At 38.4% G+C, this 17,227-nt stretch overlaps 1 protein-coding gene and 1 pseudogene across 2 annotated transcripts in view; both read right to left on the bottom strand.

Annotated features, from left to right (window-relative positions):
• The window catches only part of tbxa2r (thromboxane A2 receptor), a 94,179-nt gene extending 80,252 nt beyond the window's left edge, over positions 1 to 13,927 (bottom strand). Inside the window, exon 1 of one of the 2 annotated variants that reach the window (XM_039767108.1) lies at positions 13,169 to 13,927. The gene's annotated coding sequence lies outside the window, so the exon portion shown is untranslated. The other variant, XM_039767109.1, reaches the window with a different exon arrangement.
• LOC120537864 lies at positions 557 to 8,093 on the bottom strand (annotated as a pseudogene).
• Positions 13,928 to 17,227: the final 3,300 nt, after the last annotated feature.

The following is a 17,227-nucleotide window of genomic DNA, read 5'->3' as shown; positions in this document are numbered from 1 at the left end:
CTGGCTACTAGTTGCATTACTTTTACAGTATTTTACTGTATCATATTACAGTACATTACAATAAAATTACCATACCACACTGTGACTTCACAGTAAACTGGGCAAGAAAATTACTGTGATGTAGCAGTATGTTACTGTTGAATTACAATAATTAACCATTTTCAATTTACATTAATCTACTGTATTTTTACATGCTAACTGTAAAAGTAATGCAACTCAGTAGCCAGTAATTTACTGTAAATTTACAGGTGCAATAACAACATTAAATACTGTAAAGGACATTAAAACAACCTTGATCACCCATCCTATTTACCAAATTTTCCCAAATTTACATCAAGTTAAGTTCTGAAGGTCTCTAAAGTCCCCTTGTCCATCTCACTACTTGTTCACTTGTTCCTTGCATTTGTGGTTTTCTGTATGATGTTTGTACAAAATGTTTCCATCAGTGTCCCTGTAGTCAGGATTAGACTTTTATCAGTCACTTTACAACACATATAATCTTTAAATTATTGAAAATTAATAAAGTTAAACAAAAATAAAAACAAAAACACATTACTGTATGTGTTTTGCATATTTATTCAGCAGTGTTTCTTCAAACGTTAAATGCACAGAATACCTCAAGTATACACTTTTAAATTCAATAAAAGTCTTAACAGGCAGTTCAACTTTTTTTTTTTTTAAATTGCACAAACAAAATTATCTAAACCTCACATACAGTAAGTATATGTACAAGAAACAAAAACACATTTTTTACTGTACTGTATATCTAAAATCCTCTGTAGTAAACAACTTGCACATACTGTACCTCAGTGCCCGCAGTTATTATGGGCTGTCTAGTAGTCAACAGTGTATTATTTGTAAATATGTGCTACTTTTTCCAGATATGCAGACATCTGAAAGGGTCAAGTGAAAAGCAATCAATAATTCTGAAAGCATTTCCCTTTTAAAAGGTATATTTTAAGAAATTAAATTAAAGATATAAACTCCAGTGTTTAACATTTAAACGATAATGTTAAAAAACAAAAATGTAATTATAAAGCAGTGTAACATTTTTAAAGACAGCAAGATAGAAATTAAACTGAGGCAAAACAGGGGATTAAAACACTTTAAATCAATTTGAATTATTAGGAGTCCTTTCTGAAAATGTCTACATTGACATCCATTCAAAATCAATTAGTTTCCTCAAAAGTGTGCAGACTTGTTGGTTGATGTGTCCGTGTTTCTTTTTTGATTTTGAGCCCGACTCTGGGTTAATACCCAAAAAAAACCTGTAAACAAAATATAGAAGCTATTAGTTTTATTTGAGCTATTTCACACTGTTTTCAAAAGACATTAAGTGCTGTTCCTTTCTACAGAATACTGATGCCTAACACTCCTCCTAAGTAGGAAAGCCAAACACAATTTCTCTGCCATTTTAACAATGTTGTGGTGATTTACTAGTCTCACTATTACCCTGGCTAGTGTTATCTACAATGTCAGTGTGTTAGTTTACCTTTGGATAAACTCCAATGTGGATGAGGCATCTTCAGGATACTGCAAGTTAAAGTTGTAATAACTTGCAAAGATTGTAGCAATACCATTGACAAAATCATGATGTGGTCCCATGACCACTTGTCCTTCAATTGACAACATCCAGGCTTTAGGCTTCATCATGTCATCTGAAATAAAAAAGATATTCATCACGTACTTATGCAAAGAAGTGGAATTCTTAATGAACAACAGTGTGAAAGGAATGGGTCGCTAACACAGGGTCTTAGATTACAACTATTAAAGGTCTGCACGCTGTTCTTCTGGTCTTTGCAAAGTAAAGAGCAGCTGCACAGACCTTCAAAACATATATGAGAAGGTAATACAGGTTTACATACTACTAAAGTTGCTGACACTATAAGCTACATGTGTTGTTAACATTACCTTGTATAATCAAGCGGGGTGTGCTTGGTAGCATCATTGTCCTCTGAACATCAGCACCTGTGGCACATGTCTGTAAAATACAGTAATACATAACTTTAAAATATGCTGGATATATGTACAGTACAGTGTGTACTGTATATCCCTTACTGAAGAGTAAAAATGATGGCAGAAGAAAATCCTTTGACCCCAGTGATTCACAATTCTACAGTAGATTTAGCAAGGTGTGTATTTTACTAAAATTCAGTAGTCAGAGAACTGTGTGTCTACATGGGAGATTAAGAGTGTATGAATACAAGTATGAAGGTTAATATACTGTATTGTCTACCCGAGTTCCAGCATTGGCACCTACCTTTTTTACTCTTAGTCAGGTTGAGTTGAGCCATCATATTCATCTTATTGTTTCTATCAAACTAGTTCTTCATATAGAATACTGAACATTTACTGCTATATAAAAAATCAAGCACATCCAGCACTCCTCAAGATACCATATTAATTTTCTAAAATTTCAAGGCATTAATTTTTAGAAAAATATAAAAAATAAATTCAACTCTAAAGCATTTTCAATGCCAGTTGGGTTCCTGGTCTATTGTAAGCAAAACTCAGTTTTCTATCTGTAAAACAATTACTTACATCTGCTTGAAGTAGGATTGCATCCTTGGGCTCCTTAAAGTATGCCATCAGGAGGAGAATCAGACACATGCAGCCTTAACTGAAACCTCTGGTTCAAACTTAGACAGCACATCCTGAATTCCTGAATGATGGCTTAGTTCCTGGCAGAACTTTATAATTGTACTGCCTTTATTGTCCAGTGCCTCTTGCAGCTTGCTGAGGATAGATATGTCTGTTAGAAGCCTAAAGTGGGAGTAAAGACATCTTTGAGAGAAAAGGAAAGGCCATTCCTTCTGAACTTGTGCAATGTGTGGTGCAGGCACTCCATTAAGGTATCGGCTGGTGGATATAGGTCTTCTCCATAAGAGGTTCAGCTTTCTCTGCTCCACTCATCCCTAACTCGGAGAATATTTTAAGTAGCTGCATTTTCATGTCATCTAATGATGCCTCCGTTTCTCCAGCTGGCAGTTCTACAGGACACCACCTCACACATCCATACTGATCTACAGGGCCTCTTGCCTCCCCTGCTGCATTAGTGTGGGACCTTCTCTCTCTGCGTCGCCTTGCAAGAGTATTTGTTCTGTTTTTATATTCCACTCTTGTTTTAATTTGCTGAAGAAGAGAGTGGCAGCCCTCTCCAACCATGTCTCCTTTTTTTCCAACATCCAAAAACTTTTGGGTGTTCCCTTACAATTCCTCGGACTACGCTGTGACACATTGCTCTAGTTGGGTTAAGATCATGTTCAAGCATCTGATCTACCACTGCTTTCACCATATCTTTTCTGTCTCCTGGTGATGGTCTTGTTTGATTTGCCACTGCTTTTTGAATTGCTGCTGGCATCCTATTCCAATTGACTTTGAACTCTGCATACCATGGCCTGCCAGGATGTGGGGACGAAGAAACAGAGGAGTTTGAACTGCTTGAGGAGTTAGAAGATAGGATGAGTGGAGTGCTCATGGGGCTTGATGAGAGGGATGAAGAGGCAGCAGCATCCAGTTCACTTTGAACTGTTACAAGTCCTAGAGATGATAGCAAAAAAGATCAATGGAAAAAAAACAAAAAAGCAGCACACTAAATTAATTTATGATAAATTACATTCTTCCTGTTCAATATATTATATTGGTAGCCACTGAAAAGAAACAGAATGAAGGACACTAGTAAGAGAAAGACATGATTTTTCAGGTCAATGAGTTCGCCCTTCAATAATCTTTGAACTTCAGTGTTAATTGTTCAGCTTACCAATGGCAGTTATCAAAATATATATTTACCTTCATTTTTAATGCTGTTTAACAGTTTGCGACACTGGATTGGCCTAATGTGTTTCTCCAGATCCTTCTCTTGTACAAAAGCAAGGTCTTCTCTGCTTTCCACACCAAGCTCTTCTAACCGTTCAAGAAGAGATGTTAAGGATTCATTTGAGAGGCTTGGCAAAATAGATAGCACCACTTCCCTTATGTCTTGACTCATTTTCTAAAAGAGAGTTGGGAGCAGACAGTCAAATATCAACCAATTAATTCATAAAACCCTTGATTATTTGTTTATTATCAGTAATGCGTTATTTGCTACAATTGTATCTCTGTATGATTTTATGTTTTATTCAGGCACTAGTGAGTACTCCAAGAAGTGAAAGCATTCACAAACTACAGACTATCCCTATCTCAGTTTGATTTCAATTGAATTAGAAAATTTAACTCTTCATTTATAGGTAAATGTGCTGGAATCTTCAAAGGCAATTTCTGAATCATATCCTTCTATAATACTTTCACCACAATACAAAGATGTTATTTAAAAGACATATATATACAAAGTCCTATATACATATATGTGTTCTTTAAAAGAACCTCACAGACTCTTCCTACTCCATTATTTATCTATCCTTTCTACTTACACAATTTCTAAAAAAGAATGATGAAGAACAATTAGCAGTAGGTCACACACATTATAAGCCGGAAGTGGGTAGTAGTCAAGCAAATCATCTTGCTTTATACAAACATAATCCTTTTGGACTACTCCTAATTTACAATAGACACCTATATCTCTCAACTTCACAAAGGTATGCTTCTCTGTAACAAAGTATGCAGAATCGTGGACAGTAAGGACCAGAATAATCTTCCCAACATAAAGTTCTTCATCTCTACTTCCAAGCAAAACAAACATTCCTTTCCTGTATGCTGTGCCTTTCACAGTCACTTCATTGCCTGCCACTGTAGACTGTGACTCAAAATTATAACTGGCAACAGATTCTCTGATTTTGTCATTATAATCATTCACAAAAAACTGTGTACCCCTGTGTACCTGTACAACTGGAGGGAACAGGCTGCCTGCACTCAAGTAAGCCTGAAGAAGCTGATGTCTTTCTGCCAGTGTTTTGCACAGATTTTTAAAGTTGTGTAGCTTTCTGGCACATGTTTTGAAAAATGAGTGCTTACTTTCAAACCTTAATGTCCAAAGGCGAATAAGTGGACCAAAGTGGAGTATAAGTTCAGGATAATGGCACATATAATGATGCTTAGGCCTTAAAGGGTGATTAGGGAAAAGCTTTTTCCTACTGTGTAGATATTCTTCAATTATGACTTTGAGATATGCTACTTGGCCTGCTGCAATAGCTGGTGCACAGACAAGCTCCACTACCTCTCTTAGTTGTAAAAGGAGTTGCCATACCTCGTTTTCACAGGGATCTTGAATTCTGTCACCTATCAAGAGAGGTAACAATCTAAGAAAACACCAATTTTGAACTGCATGTCCATTTAGTCGTTCACTACCAGGGGAAACATCTGCAGGTTTGTCATTGCCATCATTTCCTGATATTTGAATTGGTTCTTACATCTGTTTAATTGCAAGTAAGTGAAGTGCTTCTCATGTATTAAATGACCAACAAACAAAGCGAGGTCATACGACACAATACCTTCAAACAAGTCATGGGCTAGACACGGTGGGAGCCCAGGCTGGCAAACATGGAAATAAGAAAGTTGGTTAAAAGGAGAGTCACACTTGATACCTGATACAGCAGGGTCTAAACCCTGAACATGACATTTATATGACTGTATTGTCCTCACAGCACCACACAAGTATGGTTCTTTAATAAATTTTGCTTTATCTATTTCACAGTAGCGGCAAAAACGATCAGCCCGACTGAAGTTTTCCAGAAAACCTCCAATACAATGGGATCCCAAGTTGTCTCCTGAAATGGCAATCAGAGTGCCTTTTACAAATCTGCCATCACTTATCAAAATCCCTCTCTCTTCTAGAAATTTGAGGTCCTTGATCAAAGATTCAAAAATTTTGGTCACTCCAAAGTATTTTAAGTTCTGCTCCCTACATAAGAGAACAAGTTGCATGTGAGCTGTAGTGGATCTATTATGTGGCAAAATTTCAGCCAGGGTTAAGTATACAGCTAAAACTTTATGTTTTTTTCTCCCTGAACCAAGTGGGTTTACAACCTCAAAGGCATCCTGATATAAAATCAAACCAATAGAAGAAGGTTCTATTTTCAATAGTGGATTACTTCGAACTCCCTCTCCATCTCCAACATCCTTATAGACATTTTCAGTGGATGCTTGAGAATGTGCTAAGGCATACTGTTCTCTTACAGACTCGCTTTTGAACAATGCAAGTAAAGTCTCTTGTATTGGTACATACTGGGCAAAGCATTCTTTGCCATTTTCATCAGTGCCGAGAAACAAGGGTACGGGCTCAACATAGTTAAAATTCTTTTTAAATACAGTCTTTCTCTTTTGTTCTGTACTTAGAAGTTCCTTGTTATACATCTTAAGGAGATCCCCCCTGTTCATTTCATCAATTATGTCACTTATAGTGGCCTCTGGAATTCCAAGTGCCTTCAATTTCTCAATCAGAATCTTAAGTAAATGTGAAAGTCCAATGTCATGGGCATTTTGAAAGTCCTCAATGATTGTCTGTATGGTACTTGCTGGTAACAATACCTTAGCTTGTAATTTCAGATAAAGAAGTGTAATGTTTTGTAAAACAAAGTTTCATCCACAGCCAGTGGCCTTTCTGGTTCACAATCATCCTCATCAAAAATATTTGAATCTGTCTGACTAGGAACACCAAAGGGATCCATGGGAACAGATGTATCTAGAATTGAATCATCTAGGTCCTCTGAGCCTCTATGTTTCCTTGAAATATGCGAGGCTAAACTTGACTTAACTGTAAAATGCTCTCACAACCTCTGAATGGGCATTTGATTTTCAGTCCTTGTTTTATGTGTGATTTTAAATGCTTTATGAAAGAGGTCAAAGCGTCACACTTAACTTCACATGACTGAACCACACAGTTTAAAGGTGTAATGAACTGCCTGTAGTGCCGCAGTAGGAACTGCTTCCTTATGGTCTCTATATATGTGTGTTTTCAGAACACTGGCTTTGCGGTACATCCGAGAACACGTAGGCACACCACACTGATAATGATAATTGGGAGTGTTACTGTGCAGCTTTGTGTGTTGAATAAACTGAGTAACATTACTACAGATATACTGGCACTTACTAAATTTACAATGGAACATTGTGAATTGATAGGCAATTTTATTTAATGGCTAATAGAGTCAAAAATACCTTGCTAAGACTGCCTTTTCTAACACAGACCAGCTAACAATAACTAAAAAATGTGGAAAATGCAATATGGTTTGGATCCCAAAGGGAAATGTTAACACACACACAAAAAAACTACACTATGTATCTACAAAAAAGTTAAACCAGTAAGAATCCATTAAAATACCATTTGAAGTCAAATTTCTATCAACCGTGCTTAAATCAATACATTTGCTTCCATGTATTACTTTTGCCTGTGGAGTTTACCATAAATTAATTTATTTATATTTATATATATATATTTATGCTATTCCTGAGCTAACATCTTTAATCACAGTTGAAAACAAAAGCACATAAACTTAATCAAAATGCACAAATTAAAACTGTTTAAAAATACATGAACTAAAACTACATGAAAAAGCTGACATTGAAACAATATGAAAACGCTTTCCTGAAGCTATAAGATAAGACACGAGTTAAAAAAATGCACAAAATGAAACGGTTTGAAAATGCTAGAACTTAAATTTTATGAAAGAAATCACTAATTACAGCTGTAAACATTAATATATATTGAAAGGCATGATTTAAAGTAGATTGAGAAATGCACAAACTGAAATTAAACGAAACTGCACGTACTCAAACAATGTGAGAAAGTACAAACTGAAAGCGCGCAGTATGTAAGTTTTCTAATACACTCCGTGGTAAAGTCTTAAAATGACTGCATAACTTCCTCTCTAACAATACAAAACAGAAATTATTATAATGATAATGGAGAAAGGCAATGAATGTTAAGTTAATTACCGTTTGTATAAGTAACAAGCACACTACAACGCCATTTTATTACTTTCTTCCACTCTCTGAGCATGTAATATCCCACAGTGCAACGGGGTCTTCTCCAAATACAATTTTACAGTAATTTGCTGTCTTTTGACAGACGACAGCGTATCTTACTGTGATTACAACAAAATTCTGAATACAGTATTTTATTGTGAAAACTTACAGTTAACACCTGTGAAATCCTGGCAATTTTTACAGTGTATATGTGCTTAAAAATAAGTGCACAAAACATTGCTGAAATTTAACTTCTCACTACATTCATAATGGCTAACACAGTACAGCGCCCTAGTATATAGTGTATATACCATACACCATATCACAGACCTTCTCTTCCATATATATATATATATATATATATATATATATATATATATATATATATTTTTTTTTTTTCATGGCATTCGTAGTCTGGATCACAATCTGATTGTATGGTAACGCTTGTGTTTGGTCTGCGAGCCTGCAAACATCCGCCACGGTGCCCTCCTTCAGTTGCGAGAAGCAGATCATAGAATGGTTAAATAGTTTTACTATCAAATAATGCAAAGAGTACTCGACACGTGTTTCGCCCTAATTCTGAGCTCATCAGGCGTACACACTCACTGCACCCCCTCTCGGGAATCGAACCTCGGACGCAGCGCTAGAGGTGAAGCATTGCGCAGCTACGTGTGGTTCGTTTATTTAACAGTATGTAGATCGGGGTAGTTACATTTATGGCATTCGTAGTCTGAATCACATGAATGCCATGAATGTAACTACCCCGATCTACAGGACAAGGTTGAGGTATGGCACTTGCCTCGGGTGAACAGGAAAAGGCGGTAATTTGATGAAAAATGAAAATTAATAAAATGCAAAATAAAAAGAAAAAAGCCAAATATATGTTGCAATTTTCATCAAATACCTTAATAAGGAAACTGACGATATGCATTAGACGTTGTCGCTCGATACACTCGTATGATATCGTCCTAGTGGTATAGTAGAAACATGCCCAAAAGAAGGTATTACTTTAAATACGTTAAATTTAAGGTAAGTTCTCTATTATATACATTTAAATTATATACATTTGTAAACATATTTTATTGTATGTTACATTATATTACGATGGGAATATTATTTTACATTTTTATTTGGATGTAATAGTTTCAAGAAGCAGGCAATGACGTTAATTCCAGACCTTAAAGCAGCTACAAGTTTAGCTGTTTTAAAAAACGATTCATGAATGTAGATACGTTCATCCATCCATTTTCTAACCCGCTGAATCCGAATACAGGGTCACGGGGGCCTGCTGGAGCCAATCCCAGCCAACACAGGCACAAGGCAGGAACCAATCCTGGGCAGGGTGCCAACCCACCGCAGGACACACACAAACACCAAGCACACACTAGGGCCAATTTTAGAATCGCCAATCCACCTAACCTGCATGTTTTAGGATTGTGGGAGGAAACCCACGCAGACACGGGGTGAACATGCAAACTCCACTCCTAACTGCGAGGCAGCAGCACTACCACTGCGCCACCGTGCCTAGATACGTTCAGTCCTATATACAAATTTAGAAGTTGCACTGAGAATATTCCTAACGCTACCTGTTACTGGTGAAAGAAGCTTTAGTAAACGAAAAATGATCAAAACATATTTAAGATCGTCATATGATAATATGACAATTTTAGCAATCGAACAGGAATTGACAAAACAAATTAATTTTGATAAAATAATTGATGAATTTGCTTCACTAAAAAGCACTTTGAAAAAACAGTTTATATTGGAAATTTATTTAATTATTTATTCATTGTAATTATATTAATTGTTGCTTTGTCTAAAGTATTATTGATATTATTTTGTCTCTATTATTAAATTAAATTACTGAATAATTTGTAATATTCTAATTCATCTTATGTGTAATACTTAATTTGTTTTACTTTTGTTAATGTTGGTGTGATTTTATTTTTAATACATACAATTTTATGTTCCTATTACTATTGTACTAATGCGTTCTGTGATTTATAATTTAAAAATTAATAAATTTATTTTGTTCTCAAAATCATTTATTTTTCTTTAATACTTGTTAGTAATAAAAAAACTATAAACATAGGGGCGCAAATTTATCCTCCTGCCTCGGCTCTGCATAACACAACCACACAAACTTCACAGCGTTTGAAAAAAATCAGTCAGTCAGTGTTCAACCCGCCATAACCTAACACAGGGTCACGGGGGTTTGCTGGAGCCAATCCCAACCAACACATGGCATAAGGCAGGAAACAAACCCTGGGCAGGGCGCACACCCACACACCAAACACACACTAGGGACAATATAGGATCGCCAATGCACCTAACCTGCATGTCTTTGGACTGTGGGAGGAAACCCACGCGAACACGGGGAGAACATGCAAACTCCACGCAGGGAGGACCCGGGAAGTGAACTCACATCTCGTTACTTTAAAAATCAGTTAACTAAAAGTCTTTACCTTTCGTTCCAACTGTGCAAAGCTACGGGGATCTGATTGAAGACAACATGTGGTCAACAATAAGAGGTGGTACGTTATGCAAAATAGCGCACTTTATGCAAATACAGGACACTGCACTCAAGACGTGTTTATTTTAAGTTGAATTACTTTAAATTAGACATGTGATGATGATGATGATGATGATATAAAGAAAACAGTTATTTCTGAGTGATTTGGCAAAGTGAGTCGTTATCACAATAACGAATATAAAAAATGTCATATTTTCAAACCAAAAATGGCATTGATAGCTTCATTAGGAGTTGAGACATTTTTTGAAGACGCATACCAAAACAATGTATGAATAAATGAAATCTGTTCTAAAATATTGAAGGTAGCTTTGTGTTTAACTGAAACCCGAAGACTTTCCGATATGTGCTCTCCTCTTGATGTTCGCGGGCTCAGCGGCTTCTGCAGAATGTCGCAAGGGTGAAACTGCTTTGGCGTTTGGCGTGAGCGTGTGGCCAAATCGCGACACGTGACAACTTACAAAATGCGGACGGCACGGACGACAACCCTTTTCTATTATCTTGACGCAAATCGGATTTTCGTTTTTAGCATTAGGCACCCATTAACATTACCGATAGGCAACTATGCTTCACCCCCATTAACTTTAAGGTTAGTGTTTGTGGTGTAGGTCAGTCTAATAATTTAAACTCCAAACATTAAGCAACTGGGGTGCTTCCCCCATGGAGCCCAACTCTAGAATGGGTAGGAACTGCAGTGCGTGCCATCCGTTTAGTACACAAGTACCCCGTTGGGCTTACACCAGATTTTTCGTTCATGTTATGTGCTCCTTCACTGGTTAATCCACCTTTTGTGTTGAACTTCTACATCTTAAATAATTCCGAAAGGTGATTTTTATTAAGTCAAATAAACAGGGCCTGTTACAGTCCACTGAGGCTTTCCTTGAGTGAGTATGGGATATAAAAGAGACAAAATGTTATTGTTGTGCTATAAAGAATCATATTTTTTCAGTGATACTGGACATTCAAAGTTCCTGTTTACATTAGGAACCTTTTGAAAAGCCCACTTCACAAGCAAAGACCTCCTCGCAGAATAAAATGAAGCCAGACAACCCAGTAAAGTGTCATTTTAGAACCCGCATTTCAAGAGTGAGAGGGTAGCGTATACTACACGTTAAAGGTTTCGGCTTTGACCACACATGAGGGACATGTCCAGAGTCCAAAGACACAACTTAAGGAAGCCTTCGCAGAATTAAAGTCTTCTTTACAAGCAATGGCTCGACGGGGAGACAAACAACTCAGTACAGTGACATCTTAGAACCGGCGGTTTTAAGCGTATCACTACTACTACTAATAATAATCTGCGGTGGGTTGGGGCCCTGCCAAGGGTTGGTTTCCTGCCTTTCGCTCTGTATTGGCTGGGATTGGCTCCAGCAGACCCCCGTGACCCTTAGGACATAGCGGGTTGGATAACGGATGGATGAATTATAATAATAAAAAAAAAAATAATAATAATAATAATAATAATAATAATAATAATTAGTGCACTATATATATTCATATAGTACTTTTCTCGCTACTCGGAGCGCTCCACTCAGACACAGAAGAACCACGTCAATTGCCATCATTGTGTTGCACCCACGGACGATGCGCGGGCAGCCATTCTTGCACTAGTACGCTCACCACACATGAGCTATTAGGTGGTGACAGGCCAAGAGATATAGCCGATTAGAAACGGGAAATGATTAGGGGGTCAGAATGACTACGTGGTAGGCAATCTTGCCAGAACATCGTGGGACCAAAGTGTTGACCCGTGCATGGCGCGCGTATTCACACACAACGGTTGTGTGGCGTTATTATAAAGCACTTCCAACAAACTCTTCAGCTATGAATTGTGAATTTCCCATTAGGATTAATAAAGTATCTATCTATCTATCTATCTATCTATCTATCTATCTATCTATCTATCTATCTATCTATCTATCGCATAGTGCCGTTCATATCTATCTATCTGTCTCATAGTGCCGTTCATATCTATCTATCTGTCTCATAGTGCCGTTCATATCTATCTATCTATCTATCTATCTATCTATCTATCTATCTATCTATCTATCTATCTATTGCATAGTGCCGTTCATATCTATCTATCTATCTATCTAGGTACCTTCTGATCGGGCGTACTGATTGCGGCTTTAGATCTCAAATTCCGCGGTTGTGGGTTCAAATCATACGGTGTGACCCTGAGCAAGTCACTTTTCCTGCCTGTGTTCCACCTGACCCCCAAAAAAGGAGGACCAATTCTGTCTCAAATATTGAAAGTCGCCTTGGATAATGACGCCAACCAAATATGCAAATATAATTCAAATCTCCTTCCAGAAGATTTGAACCCCGAGGCTCCGGACAAGTTTTACGATCGCGCTAGCTTGCCCCATAAGAATATGAGTGCAGTAGTATAGTAAATTCTACTTTAGTGGCAACACAACTAAAGCTTCGAATAAAATTAATAAAAACAATATATAATACATATTTAACAGAAATTTTAAAAAATGATTAGCTAAAAGTCTTTAAAGAAGAAATACAAAAAGTTTCCATTGAAACCGCACCAAACCTGTCAAACCCGGAAAGTCCCTCCGCGGTCCTCCCAGTCATTCGAGTGCCCGTCCGCTACTTCACCATCACCGCTTAACAGACTGACAAGAAAGCGCCGCCGCTGAGACTTCAGCGTAACCACCCAGGAAATCGCGTGAGAGCAACAAGAAAGTCGAAAGGAGCAGCCGCCGCAGCCGCCGAAGGTGAACTTACCTGTCATGGAGAGTGAGTACTGTGCGAATGAAGTACAGAACAGACGGCGAGGCGGGTGTTCAAGGGGTGTCGGCGGCCGATAGTCTCCTCAGCCAGCAGACCCGCTTTAGAAGCTGAAAAGGAAAGCCGCCGTTTGACCTCCTTCGCATTTCTGGGCTGCCCCCCCTCCTTCCTCCATCTCACTCTTCAACAAGCACACCACAGACTTCCTCATGGAGATGTCGGGCTCGTGGTGTGTGTGTGCGCACAAACATCAAGGGGACACACAATCGCCAATGTTTTAAACTTCATTGTATTATTCGTAGTCACGCATTTCAGTTTATTACCGTCCTAAGAAAAAAAACAAAAAAAAAACGAAGTTACCAGTTAGAAACCACATAATGGCCGGGGTGAGCCGACTTCACAAACTCGTAACTCGGTGCTGTATTCAAACACGAGTCGTGTGCGTGCGTGTGCTGCGCTCTCAGAACCTGCGGCTAGCCCACACTGGCAGACGTGCCAGCCACGACACGGGCGGCACGAAGAGAGGGCGTTGACGTGGTTTGCCTTGTAAATTTATTAGGCTCTTTAGTTAAAAAGAAAACTCGGTGGGCACAGCTGCCTCGCACTACAAGAGCGGCGTTTGAGGGTTGCAAGTAGAGCGACCGCCCCAGGACCCGTGCCTTTGAGGTCCGTTCGAGTGAGTTTGTCAGGTTATATGCATCCATCCATCCATTATTCAACCCACTATATCCTTACAGGGTCACGGGGGGTCTGCTGGAGCCAATCCCAGCCAACACAGGGCGCAAGGCAGGAGACAAACCCCGGGCAGGGCGCCAGTCCACCGCAGGGCGTGTACACACACTAAGGAAAATTTAGGATTGCCAATGCACCTAACCTGCGTGTCTTCGGGAGGAAACCCACGCAGACATGGGGAGAACATGCAAACTCCACGCAGGGAGGACCCAGGAAGCGAACTTGGGTCTCCTAACTGCGAGGCAGCAGCGCTACCCACTGTGCCACCATGCCGCCCTTGTCAAGTTATATTCTCCAGTTATATTGTAATAAAGTCCACGTGTTATCTTGCAAAAATGTAGCTGAATACTGAAATGAGAAAATCCGGTATATGTTAACATTATTTTTATTAAATTTGCATGCAAGTTTATACAGTCCACACATAACGGTACCAACGTTTGACATAAGCGGCGCTGCGTGGGGTTTGGCCAGCCCTGGCCCTACACACCCCTAAGGCCTCCTCTGGCTCACTGCATGCAATCTGAACGTCCCGCACCCCGTGTTCGTGGATGTCTACAGTCCAAACACATGCAGGTTGGGCGCGGATTGGCGATGCCCAAAACTGGCCCCTGTTTATCCTGTGATGGGCTGGCACCTCACTGAAAAAAGTATAACATTGATGTTGTTCATTCATAGGGGTAACCGTTGACTGTAATCTGAATTTTAAATCGCATATTCATCAGACCACTAGGACAGCATTTTTTCACTTAAGAAACATAGCTAAAGTTAGAACTCTTATATCATTGAAAGATACTGAGAAATGAGTTCACACTTTTGTTTTCAGTCGACTAGATTACCGTAACGCACTCCTCTCAGGACTACCCAAAAAAGACATCAATCACTTGCAACGAGTGCAGAAGGCAGCTGCTAGAATCCTAACTAGGAAAAGAAAATCCGAGCACATTTCTCCAGTTTTGATGTCACTACACTGGTCACCTGTGTCATTCAGGATTGACTTTAAAATACTGCTTATGGTTTATAAAGCCTTAAATAATCTGCTCCATTTTATATATCGGAATGCCTGACACGTTATATTCCAAATCGTAACCTCAGATCCTCAAATGAGTGTCTCCTTAGAATTCCAAGAACAAAACTTAAAAGAAGTGGTGAGGCGGCCTTCTGCTGTTATGCACCTAAAATCTGGAATAGCCTGCCAATAGGAATTCACCAGGCTGATACAGTAGAGCACTTTAAAACACGGCTGACAACACATTACTTTAACATGGCCTTTCTATAACTTCACTTTAACTTAATCCTGATACTCTGTATGTTCAGTTCATCACAATAACTATTCATGGTGGCTCTAAAATCCGTACTGACCCCAACTCTCTCTTCTGTTTCTTTTCGGTTTCTTTGTGGTGGCGGCCTGCGCCACCACCACCTACTCAAAGCTTCATGATGCTCCAACATTGATGGACTGAAAGCTAGAAGTCTACGTGACCATCATCATCAGGTCCTTCCATGAAAACCCTAAATCCAAAGAGGACTGTTTCACTTATGTTAGGTAGATTGCACAGAGGGGACTGGGTGGTCTCGTGGTCTGGAACCCCCACAGATTTTATTTTTTTTCTCCAGCTTTTGGAGGTTTTTTTTTTTCTGTCCACCCTGGCTATCGGACTTTACTCTTATTCTATGTTAATTAATGTTGACTTATGTTTATCTTTTATTGTGTCTTCTATTTCTCTATTCATTTTGTAAAGCACTTTTTAGCTACATTTTTTTGTATGAATATGTGCTATATAAATAAATGTTGATTGATTGATTGATTGATTCAACGTAAATTTTCTCTTTCAAGCAACTTAAGATTAGTCATTTAGTGTTGCAGCTTGAAATATTTGGTTTCAGATCTCAATCAAAGTAAAAAAAATTGTTTGTACCAAATTAAGTTATGGTGGAGGGAATAAATGTAAAAATCCTATTTCATTTAACTTAATATTTTAGGTTGTTCATGTGCTGTGTTTGAGGGGCCGTTTGTATACAACAACAACAACATTTATTTCAATAGCACATTTTCATACAAACAGTAGCTCAAAGTGCTTTACAAAATGAAGAATAGAAAAATAAAAGACACAGTAAGAAAATAAAATAAGTCAACATTAATTAACATCGAATAAGTAAGGTCCGATGGCCAGGGGGGACAGAAAAAACAAAACAAAAAAAAAAACTCCAGACGGCTGGAGAAAAAAATAAAATCTGTAGGGGTTCCAGACCAAGAGACCACCCAGTCCCCTCTGGGCAATCTACCTAACATAAGTGAAACAGTCCTCTTTGGATTTAGGGTTTTCATGGAAGGACCTGATGATGATGGTCACGTAGACTTCTAGCTTTCAGTCCATCAATGTTGGAGCATCAGGATGCTTTGAGTAGGTGGAGGTGGCGCAGGCACCAAAAAGAAACCGGAAAAAGAAACAGAAGAGAGAGTTGGGGTCAGTATGGATTTTAGAGCCACCATGAATAGTTATTGTGATGAACTGAACATACAGAGTATCAGGATTAAGTTAAAGTGAAGTTATAGAAAGGCCATGTTAAAGTAATGTGTTTACAGCAGTGTTTTAAACTGCTCTACTGTATCAGCCTGGTGAATTCCTATTGGCAGGCTATTCCAGATTTTAGGTGCCTAACAGCAGAAGGCCGCCTGCCCGCCTCACCACTTCTTTTAAGTTTAGCTCTTAGAATTCTAAGGAGACACTCATTTGAAGATCTGAGGTTACGATTTGGAATATAAGGTGTCAGACACTCCGATATATAAGATGGAGCAGATTATTTAAGGCTTTATAAACCATAAGCAGAATTTTAAAGTCAATCCTGAATGGCACAGGCAACCAGTGTAGTGACATCAAAACTGGAGAGATGTGTTCGGATTTTCTTTTCCTAGTTAGGATTCTAGCAGCTGCCTTCTGCACTCGTTGCAAGTGATTGATGTCTTTTTTGGGTAGTCCTGAGAGGAGTGTGTTACAGTAATCTGGTTGACTGAAAACAAACGCGTGAACTAATTTCTTAACATCTTTCAGTGATATAAGAGGTCTAACTTTATTTATGTTTCTTAAGTGAAAAAATGCTGTCCTAGTGATCTGATGAATATGCAATTTAAAATTCAGATTACAGTCAACAGTTACCCGTAAGTTTTTTTAATTCTTTATGTTTTGTATATTCTTTTGGTCGAACTTTCCAGTTTGATGGCTTTCCTAACTGCCAAAAAAGAAGAACAACATAAAAAATAGATTTTCTTCAGTAAAAAAAAACAAACAAGTGAATTGCACCCAATAACTCTAAATGATTTGCCTC

This window comes from Polypterus senegalus, chromosome 10 (genome assembly GCF_016835505.1).
Source record: "Polypterus senegalus isolate Bchr_013 chromosome 10, ASM1683550v1, whole genome shotgun sequence".
NCBI classification, from domain to species: domain Eukaryota; kingdom Metazoa; phylum Chordata; class Cladistia; order Polypteriformes; family Polypteridae; genus Polypterus; species Polypterus senegalus.
The sequence above is the reverse complement of the archived record's forward strand: the minus strand, read 5'-3'. Positions and strand labels throughout refer to the sequence as shown.